At 44.6% G+C, this 10,242-nt stretch overlaps 1 long non-coding RNA gene across 1 annotated transcript; it reads left to right on the top strand.

Moving 5' to 3' along the window:
• Positions 1-273: 273 nt before the first annotated feature.
• LOC102974774 (uncharacterized) lies at positions 274-9,999 on the top strand. Its single transcript, XR_447854.4, has 4 exons — positions 274-473; positions 4,497-4,597; positions 4,768-4,822; positions 9,358-9,999. It is a non-coding gene; the product is annotated as an uncharacterized lncRNA (long non-coding RNA).
• Positions 10,000-10,242: the final 243 nt, after the last annotated feature.

The following is a 10,242-nucleotide window of genomic DNA, read 5'->3' as shown; positions in this document are numbered from 1 at the left end:
GAGTTCCCTGGGCTATACAGTAGGTCCTTGTTGGTTATCTACTTTATATATAGTAGTGTGTATCTGTTAACCCCAAACTCCTGATTTATCCCTCCCCCCTTCCCCTTCAGTAACCATAAATTTGTCTTCAATGTCTTTTTCTGTTTTGTAAATAAGTTCATTGTATCCTTTTTTTTTTTTTTTTTTTTTGCGGTACGCGGGCCTCTCACCGTTGTGGCCTCTCCCGTTGCGGGGCACAGGTTCCGGACGCGCAGTGCTTTGTTTGTTTCATTTGCACCTTCCAGGTAGGACGCTCCCCTCAGATTCTGGTGATGCTTGGCAGTGGCTGGCGAACGATGTGGACGATTAGCTAGCTACGTGATTGGTGCGTAGATTTAGATCTCACTGAGTGAAGCTCTCATCTTCTGAGTTACTGCTGTAGAAGTCCAGCCGACCTCCTTAGTGATCGTCCTTTACCTTGTTCACTCTTCAGGGTGTGTGTAGACCTCATTACAACTCTTACTTGGGAAAGAGGACCAACCAGGGCTCTGGGTGGATTGGCTAGCAGGCTGCATGGAGCCAGCACAGTGTTATTGGATTTTATCTTAAAGAAAAAATAACTTTGCAGCGCAGTGATTTTGAGACGATTGAATGTGAGTGCCTTTGAAGTCACAGCCTCTCCAGCTGTGTCACTCGATTCTTCTCCAACCGTCTGGAAGAGAAACACAGGGAGGGTGAGAAGCTCCGTGTAAGCAGCTCACTGTTCCGATGGGGAGGTGGACATGCGCGCACACACCGTTGTCGACGCACTTTCTGTGGCTGGAGGAGGTGTTTAGGACAAGTCAGGGTACAATGTACTTTGCCTGGGGAGTCAAGAAAGGTTTCAGAGAGATGGAATCAGAAGATACGTAAAATAAGTACCTACACGTAAACTGGACTGAGATGGACATTTCTTGCCCCAAAGCCCTGTCTTTAGCTCTCCTGCCTTAGGGCTTGCTTCACTTGTCCTGTTCAGTGACTGCTTTGACTCAGTAATTTTCATAAGTGAACTGATTTTAATATTCTTGGGGGCATAAATTAAATACAAAACATCTAATTTGGACCCGTGTATTTCATTTGCAGACCCTGGGTGGGTCCAAATCTACTTTGCAGGCTTTCATTGTTAATCTTGAATTTTTTTAAACAAGTAAAATATTTAAGACATTTGTGTGGGACAGCACTGTAGCAAATTGTGTTTGGTTTGACCCCATATTAGGACTCGGTCACGCTAGCTCTTTTTCTCTGTTTTGTTTGACGAAAACAAATCAATTTCGTTTAGAGTAAGTACATCGCATTTCCACTAGAGGGAGGAGAAGTGCTAATTTTAAACACTGAGGGAGGAGCTGCTCTTTTTGCCGAGATAATCACTCCCCTCGTTACACACAAACTGTGCTTGGAAAAACAACGGTGGTTCCTTTCTTTTTTTTTTTTTCCTTCCATTTTTATTTAAATGTATGGTCTAATGGGAGAACAAAGGACAAACCATGGAACATTTCTAGGTCAAAGTAGCAAGTATTGAAAAGTGGTTAATTTCTTGCTTCAAGAATTCTAAACACAGCCCTGGGGTCAGAAACATTTTCAAAAGAAGACCTTAGTGATAGGAGAACTCCATCTCTTTCTTTAATAGTTCTGGAAAATGAGGCCCAGAGAGAGACCTGCCCTGCCCAGGGTTGGAGAATTTGCTAGTAGCAGATGCAAAAATAGAAATGTTGCCCAGTTCTTTTTCTAGTATTCTTTATAATGCAATAGATCTGGTCAGCATATCTGATGCCATAAATATTATAGACACATACCTACATATATGTTTTTGTTCATGTACATGTATGCATATATTTTCCTCCCTCTGATGTTTATGATTTGAGATCTGGCATTAAGAAATATTCTGGGGCTTTTATGTGTCCTTGTTTACTTGCTCTTAAAACCTCCCCATATCCCAGCTCCCCTCCTCGTATTACTCTAGATGCAAAAAGCCGAGCTTATGTAGGGTGTGGCTAATGGGTTCAGCATGGTCCAAGAGCTGGTAATTACTGACCAGTCACCAAAATACCATGGTTTAAAAAACACGCTATAAACTTTCCTGTGAAGTCTCCAAAATTTTTATTAACATGCATGACATTAGTGGCTGTACTGATTTTGCCATAATTGAGGGTGTGTCCCGTTTCTCTAGAATAATAAGGCATTTGAGGGAGTTCTCATATTTCACTTCTGGCTGAACCCGGTCTGTAAGCTCTTACAAACAATGCATTTTGTGCTCATCTTTGAGGTAGGAAAGATTATTTTCCGAGTTTTAACTGAAAAAAAAAAAAAAAAAACCATACACACACACCCACATTTTCTATTCTGAAGTTTTTTTTAAAAAAAACAACAACAAAGCAAGGCCATTAACCAGTGAGTGCTTTTTGAAGCCATAAAAGATTTTTCAACATTTTCTCTAGTCAGAACTTTCAATAAGGAGTTTTCCCCTTACCCCTGAATAGTCTGACTAGCAGTTCTGGTCTATTTCTACCCGAGGAGAGCTTCATTAAACGTGAGTGTTAGGCTTAGTGTTGGTGAATGTGGAGATGCATGTATAAAAACTGTGGTCATTCCTTTTTTTTTTTCCCTTCCATTTTTATTGAGATATAATTGACACACAGCGCTGTGTATGTTTAAAGTGTACAGCATAATGATTTGACTTAATACATCATGAAATGATTATCACAAGAAGTTTAGTGAACGTCCATTATCTCTCATTTTTTAAAATTAATTAATTTATTATTTATGTTTTGGCTGCGTTGGGTCTTCATTGCTGTGCGTGGGCTTTTCTCCAGTTGCGGCGAGCGGGGGCTACTCTTCTTTGTGGCGCGCGGGCTTCTCTTTGCGGTGGCTTCTCTTGTTGTGGACCACGGGCTCTAGGTGCGCAGGCTTCAGTACTTGTGGCACGTGGGCTCAGTAGTTGTGGCTCGCGGGCTCTAGACTGCAGGCTCAGTAGTTGTGAGGCGCGGGTTTAGTTGCTCCGCGGCATGTGAGATCTTCCCGGACCAGGGATCGAACCCGTGTCCCCTGCATTGGCAGGCGGATTGTTAACCACTGCACCACCAGGGAAGTCCTATCCATCATCTCTTATAGATATAAAATTAAATAAATAGAAAAATGTTTTTCCTTGTGATGAGAACTCCTAGGATTTGCTCTCTGGACAACTTTCATTTATAACGTACAGAAGTGTTAATTATATTTATCGTGTTGTACGTCACATCCCTAGTGCTTACGTATCTTACAGCTGGGAGTTTGTACCTTTTTACCACTTTTATCCTATCCACCCCCCCCCCCCCCCCCCCCCCCCGCCTCTGGTAACCCCAAATCTGATGGTGGCCACTCTTTTAATGAAAAGATGTATCATCTTCCGCTTTTATGTGCATAAATATAAGTGAAGTAATGAGTGAAAGCCCTTCTGGCTGTAAGCAGACGTAGGTGTCATTCCTAACTGGGTGGATCTGTGACCGTGTGTAAGTTACTCTCTTTGTTTACAAAGCAAAACCATCAGGCTGGAAGAGGACCAAGGGCCCTCCACTTCCAGTGGCCATAGTTTCATAATTGCATAATGAATGGAATTCACCTATGACCCTAAATCCCTTATAATTTTTAACAGGATTGTAACACAGGGTTTGTTGTTTTTATACCATTTTGTTACTGTTTTAATAACTCGGGAAAGCCTGGTGTTGGTATGTAATGTGTTACATTGTGTGTTGGCTCCCACAAAACGTCTAGGTAAATTAGTCTTCTGTAAAAAGTTACCTTTACATTCCTTAGGGGAGTGTAGTGTGACTTACAGTGTGACTAACGAGGGTGCAGCTGTCACTCCCGCCCAGGGGAACCTCTGTTTCCTCCTAAGAGCTGGCGGTAACCTCGACCCTGGTGTTTCTGCCGACACTCTGCTGCCCCCTATAGTCTGCTCTTTGTGCAGCACCCAGTGTAATCCTTAAATGTCACCTTGTTCATCACACTCAGGGGTCTTCCTTTAAGTCTCTTTTTGGTATTTCTCCTAAAAGGCCTTCCACATTACTTGATCTGAAATACCTTTCATCATCCTCTTCCGCTTAGCGCTAACTCATGACTACCTGTGTCTCTCCATGTCTGTGTCCGTGCCTGTGTGTTTGTCTACACCTATCACATTTATATCCATACCCATAACTATATATCTGTAGTCATAACCATATCTCTATCTATGTCCACGTCCACACTTATAGCTATATCTCTGTCTATAGTATGTGCGTGTTTATCTGTACTTCTGCACTAGAATATGCCCTCTATGAAGGCAGAGGCTTTCTTTTTCTTATTGCTTTAATCCCAGGGCCTGGCAGATAATAGATGCAAAATAAGTATTTGTCAAACCGAGGAACAAATCTCCCGCTTGTCAGAATTTGGGTTTTAGCTTTTATTAGCTCTGTGGACAAGTTACTTAACTTCAGTGTGACTTTATTTTCTCATTTCTCCATCAGGGACGTCATCATTTCCCTCAAAGATCTGATGTGAGAATGAAATGAGATGATACAAGGAAGAGGAGCTGCCGGTCCTGGCCCAGAAAAGGCACCAAGTTAAGGTTAATTCCCTTCTTCCTCCTGTCTTGCTGAGCACAGTCTGACTTTCACAAATCTGTGGGCTCAAAGGGAAACACACCTATTAGTATTCACTGCTGAGTCATTTCCAGAGCTGGCAAACTGAGCCTTTCCAGCTCTGGAAGATTATAAACATAAACACTCTTTTCCACAGGAGAGACTGCCAAAACACAGAGCTGATTTGCCCACGAGTTTACAGCATGGCAATGGTAAATATATATATGTATATGAAGTCAGTAACAATGGCAGCTTATTATTTAATTTTATTAATAGACAAAAATTAAGAGTTAAGAGCTATACTTTTGCTATCTAGGTGACATGAGCTTAAGCATTTACCCCATCACCCAGCACAAGAGATCATGTTTCAAAAACGAAAAACTTTCAGGAAGGCCTCTTTCCATTTGTATTTAAAAACCAAATGTTTCCAACAGAGAATTATCTCCCTGAGAAAGAGAAACCACTTTAGTCAATAAAAATATTAACCCTAAACATCTGCTAAGAGTCTCACATATTGTTCACGTTAAATCTATGAACCATAATACTGTTATAATCTTATATCTATTTTGAAGTGACTTAACCAGCCCGAGGTCACAGGGCTAGTTAACGGTGGAGCCAGGAATCATGCTATGTTTGCCTGACCCTGGAACCAGCGAGGGCCCCTAAGCGCTGTACTTGAAGGCCTCAGGTGACAGCAAAGCCAGTCCCAGTGACCGTTCAATCTAAATATATAATTAAATCAAAACCAAAGATGAAAACTGAAAAACAAATATACCCAGATTTGTATAGCTTCGTATTTGTATAGCTCTTCGTTAGTTACACCTGGCCCCTTTGTAAGTCATCTCAGTCCATCCTAGGTAGGATTGGGTGAGACTTTATATCACTTTGTAGATGAAGGAGGAGAGGTTATACGACTTCACTGAACGCCCCCAGGCAATAAGGAGTAGAGTCTGGGCTCCACCTTCTGGCTGTAGATCCTTGTTCTGTCCCCTGCTCTCCTTGACTTTCTAGGAGAAAACCTCCTCTTCCATAGTTAGAGACTTGTTACCCATTGACAGAGTTGGGTTTTTTTCTTGCGGTACGCGGGCCTCTCACCGTTGTGGCCTCTCCCGCTGCGGAGCACAGGCTCCGGACGCGCAGGCTCAGCGGCCACGGCTCACGGGCCCAGCCGCTCCGCGGCACGTGGGATCCTCCCGGACCGGGGCCCGAACCCGCGTCCCCCGCATCGGCAGGCGGACCCTCAACCACCGCGCCACCAGGGAAGCCCGACAGAGTATCTTCTAAGTGTCAGTTACTCTGGTAGCTGTCGAGAGCACACAGGTCTTAGATAAACACAGACACTATCCCTCCTCTCTGGAGGAGAGACACAGATAAAAACCAAATAAATACATACAATGTTAGTTCCCTGGTGGTGTTCGTGCCACAGACAAAATTAAAATATGTGAAGTAGATAGGGAGAACCAGGTTGGGGAGAGGGTTGAAGTTTTAACTTGGCTGGTGTGAGGAGATTGCCCCGCTAAAGAGATATTTGAATACCTGGAAGAAGTGAGAAGGCCAGCCGTGTGGTTATCAGGAGTGGTGTGGCTCCAGACAGACACGACTGCACGTGCCAAGGCCCTGAGGTGATGGGAGGATTCTTGATGTGTATGAGGCCGTGGGAGCTGCATCAACCAGGCAGCGGATGAGTCTACACCTCCGAGGGTTGTGTCTTCCCCCGTGGAGGGCAAGGACCGGTACGTTCAGCAAATCCTCGGCTTTGGTGCTGACAGACAGGCACGTGGAGGGAGCCACCCTCAGCAGGTGGAGAAGGGGCCCTGAAGTAGCGGGAAATCAAAAGGGATTCAGCCTCTCCTTAAAGGAGCGAATTCTGGATCGTAAATGTGATGAGCGTTGACTGAGGACGGTGAAGCCCAACTGGGTGAGCAGCGGTTACGAGCATTGGAGGAAGAGCCCTCGGCAGGAAACAGCCATCTCTCGCCACAGACGGAAACCTTCCTGGCAGAGACCACGCGTTTTTGTCATACTTCCCAGAAGAGCTCGGGTTGTCTGGGTCCGCGTGTATGAATTATCTAGAGTGAAGTCAAATGGGGCAAAGTCACGCGAGTCTTTTTAATTAATAGGATTCATAAGTGCTCGCTGGAAGGCAGCACCGTGGATCCCATTTTGTCCCTATTTGACATTTATGTAGCCCTCTTTACCGTGTAAAGTATCGTATCCCTTTTTATTGTCACAGTAAAACTGTGAAGTAGGGGAGTACGAACCATCTTGTCTTTCTCTCCTTCCCTCCCTTCCTCCCTCCCTCCCTTGAGGAAGTGGGAAGTTAAATGGTATTTGCTATGATGGGAGGTGCTGGAACTCCAGAGACTTCAGTGGCTTCCTCTGTGTGGCCCGGTCAGACCCCTCCCGAAGGGGACACGGTGCCAGGTCAGGCTGTGACAGTGTGGGCTGGGACAAGGGGGGGCCCTTCCGGAATCCGCAGGCCCTCTGTGCGGCCCTGTTGGCTCCCAGGCCATGTGGGCGGTGCATGGAGCTCCCGGAGACCAGGGTCCAGGACCCGGAGGAACCCTGAGCGTCTGAACCAACTCGGGGAAATCACGCTACCGCTTCAGCCTGCCCTTCTCTCATCTGTAAAGGGGGGAGTTAACGTTTCATTTATTTAAGTAATATTTCTGTAGCTCTTATTTCCGGCCGGCTGTGGTTATAAGCACTCTACAGACGTTAACTTGTTTAATTCTGCAGGCAGCCCCCTGAGGTAGGTCATACTATTATCCGCATTTTACGGATGGGGAAAGGAAGCCACAGGAAGGTGAAGCAGCGTGCTCAGGGCCGCAAGCTAGTGCCTGGTAGGGCCGGAATTCAAATCCGAGCGGGCTGGCTCCATCGTCTGGCTTTAAGCCGTCACCGCCGCCTCCCAGTGCAAGATCTGTACGTTCCCTCGTCGCCCTCCCGTCTGACGAGTGTGATTTTATGAGCTGAGATTTCAGCCCATACGGGGCACTCTTGCTCTAATCCATTACATCAAACTGCACGCGCTGATCGGATCACCTGGCCTTCCCTTGGGGCCGTGTTGCCGTCGGAAACGTCCACTGTGTGAGTTGGCCTGGATGCTGAATTACACAGAGGTGAGAACTCAGGGCCTCTGTTGTACACTGGTATCACCGATGATTTCTGTTTTTAAGCTAGGAAACTGTAGGTGCTGATGTAGGTGAGGTGCCTGGCCCTGGGACCCCCTCTCCTTTCTCATGGGCCCACCTGCTCCCTGTTGGCCCTCTCTCCTCCCCCGGAAGCTGGAACGCGCTCACAGCGCCCCGCAAAGAAGTAGAGCCCCCTGCACGTAAGTCTGCAACCCACGCTGAGGCCGGACCTGCCGGGGGTTCCTTTCCAGCCCCTACTTCAATTCACCTCCCGAGGGGGCCACGGGAAGCTCCACCCCTCCTCTGGAGGACCTCTGGAGACGGTTCCTGGGGTTCTAAGGTTCCTTTTTTCCTTTTTGCGGACAAAAATACATCCTATTCCTGAACCGTAGCTGCAGATTTGAATTTCCTTTGTGCTGCCAGCCTCTTTCACCTGCGGCTCTGACACAGCTGAATCTCAACCTCACCTCCTCTCAGGTCGACTCAGGTCCCTGTGGTCAACGGCCCCTCCGTCCTTGGAGTCCGGGATGCTTTGCCCGTGCGGTCCTGGTTGTCCGTGATCGTGGTCCCTGACATTCCTCCTCTGAAGTGACCCCGTGTTTGTCTCTCACTCTCCGTCCCCTTGTCCTCTTTCCCGTGTTTTCCACGGGAAAACGAAGCCACCGTAGCCTCTTCCCAGTTACGGGAGTAATCGCTCTGAAAACAGCCTCACTAGTTAAGAGCTCTCGTCAAAGCCCTTTTCTTTTTCCATGCATAAAACAGCTACACAGGGGTATGTATTCTGCTCTATGTTTGTTTTGCTAAAACACATGGCAGCTTACGATGCATATTTTTTTACACCTTGTTTTTCACAAGGTGAAAAATACATCTTGTCATTTTTTCACATGAGAACACAGATATCTACTTGGTTCGTTTTCACATCTGTATGGTGTTTTATTGTATACATAAATCATAATTTATTTAATGGATTCTTGATTGATGGACAGTTGCTTCCAGTCATTAGCTATATTAATTGATGCTGCAAGTGAACCTGAGTGTGTGTGTGTTTGCATATGTGTATATGTGTGTGTGTGTATGCATGTGTATGTGTACGGGTGAATATACGTGTATACCTACCTGTATTTGTGCAACTCCGTGAGTATATCTGTGGAATAAATGCATAACAAAGTAACCACTGAGTCAAAGAATACATTCATTTAATTCACTTTTAATTTGCTCAAAATCGATTCATTTGGCATCCAAAAAAGTTGCATCGATTTAGTCACCCAACAATGTTTAATAGTCCCTCATTTTGTTTTTCAAGTCGCATAGGTAAACAATCTTACCACATTGTTTTAATTTGTATTTTTTTAAATATAAGTGAGTCTGAGGATCAATCTATATTTCTGAGTCTTTCGTCTTTCTTTGCTCTCTGTTCGCATACACTGCTGAGTACTCTGTTGGGTCTTTGTCTTTTTAGCATATTGATTTGTAAGATTTCTTTATATATTTAGGTGCTAGTTCTAGGTTATATGTATTGTCTTATGCTATTTTTTTTTCTGAAAATGTGTTAAAATTTTAGTGTATTGAAATCTGTTCCTTAATAGCTTCTGTCTTTGTTTTTTTTCTTAAAGACATTATATTTTCAGAGAAGTTTTTGGCTCCCAGCGATATTGAGAGGGGGGCACAGAGGCTGCTCACACAATCCTCCTGCCTCCAGGCAGGCACAGCCTCCACCATCATCAGCATCCCCCGCCAGAGTGGTCCATTTGTGACAACCAAGGGGCCTCCGTCAACCATCATGATCACATCAAGTCCACAGTTTACATCGGGCTCCGTTCTTGGAGTTATACATTCCATGGGTTTGGACAAATGTATGATGACCCATATACATCGTCACGGTATCAATCGGAATAGTTTCACTGCCATAAAAATCCTCTGTGTCCTACCTCTTCATCTCCCCACCCCCCTTCTACCCCAACTCCTGACAACTCCTGATCTTTTTTTCTGTCTCCACAGTTGTGCCTTTTCTAGAATGTCATATAGTTGGAATCATACAGTAGGTAGTCTTTTCATATCGGCTTCTTTCACTTGGTAATATGCGTTTAAGTTTCCTTCATGTATTTTCATGGCTTGGTAGATCATATCTCTTTCGTGTTGAAGAGTATTTCATTGTATGGATGCACCACGGTTTATTTCTCCACTCACTTACTGCAGGACATCTTGGTGGCTTCCAAGTTTTTGCAGTTATGAATAAAGCTGCTATAAACATCTGTGTGCTTCTGCCTTTCTCGTTTTGCTTTGAAAGTTTTTCTCATTTCCAAGATAAATTTAAAAAAATGTTAATATCCTAATTTTCTTCTGATTTGTGATTTTACTATTTGCTTCTATTTTATAATCCATTTGAAATTATTTTAGTGTTAGAGTATATATTAATGTTTCTCTTCAGCTGTCTTTCGAGTTATTTTGATGGCAAGAGTTACATTTTGCACTTCTTTGAAATTTACGTAAGATGTACC

Source organism: Physeter macrocephalus, chromosome 12 (genome assembly GCF_002837175.3).
Source record: "Physeter macrocephalus isolate SW-GA chromosome 12, ASM283717v5, whole genome shotgun sequence".
Taxonomy (NCBI): domain Eukaryota; kingdom Metazoa; phylum Chordata; class Mammalia; order Artiodactyla; family Physeteridae; genus Physeter; species Physeter macrocephalus.
Note: the sequence above shows the minus strand (reverse complement) of the source record. Positions and strands in the feature narration are given on the sequence as shown.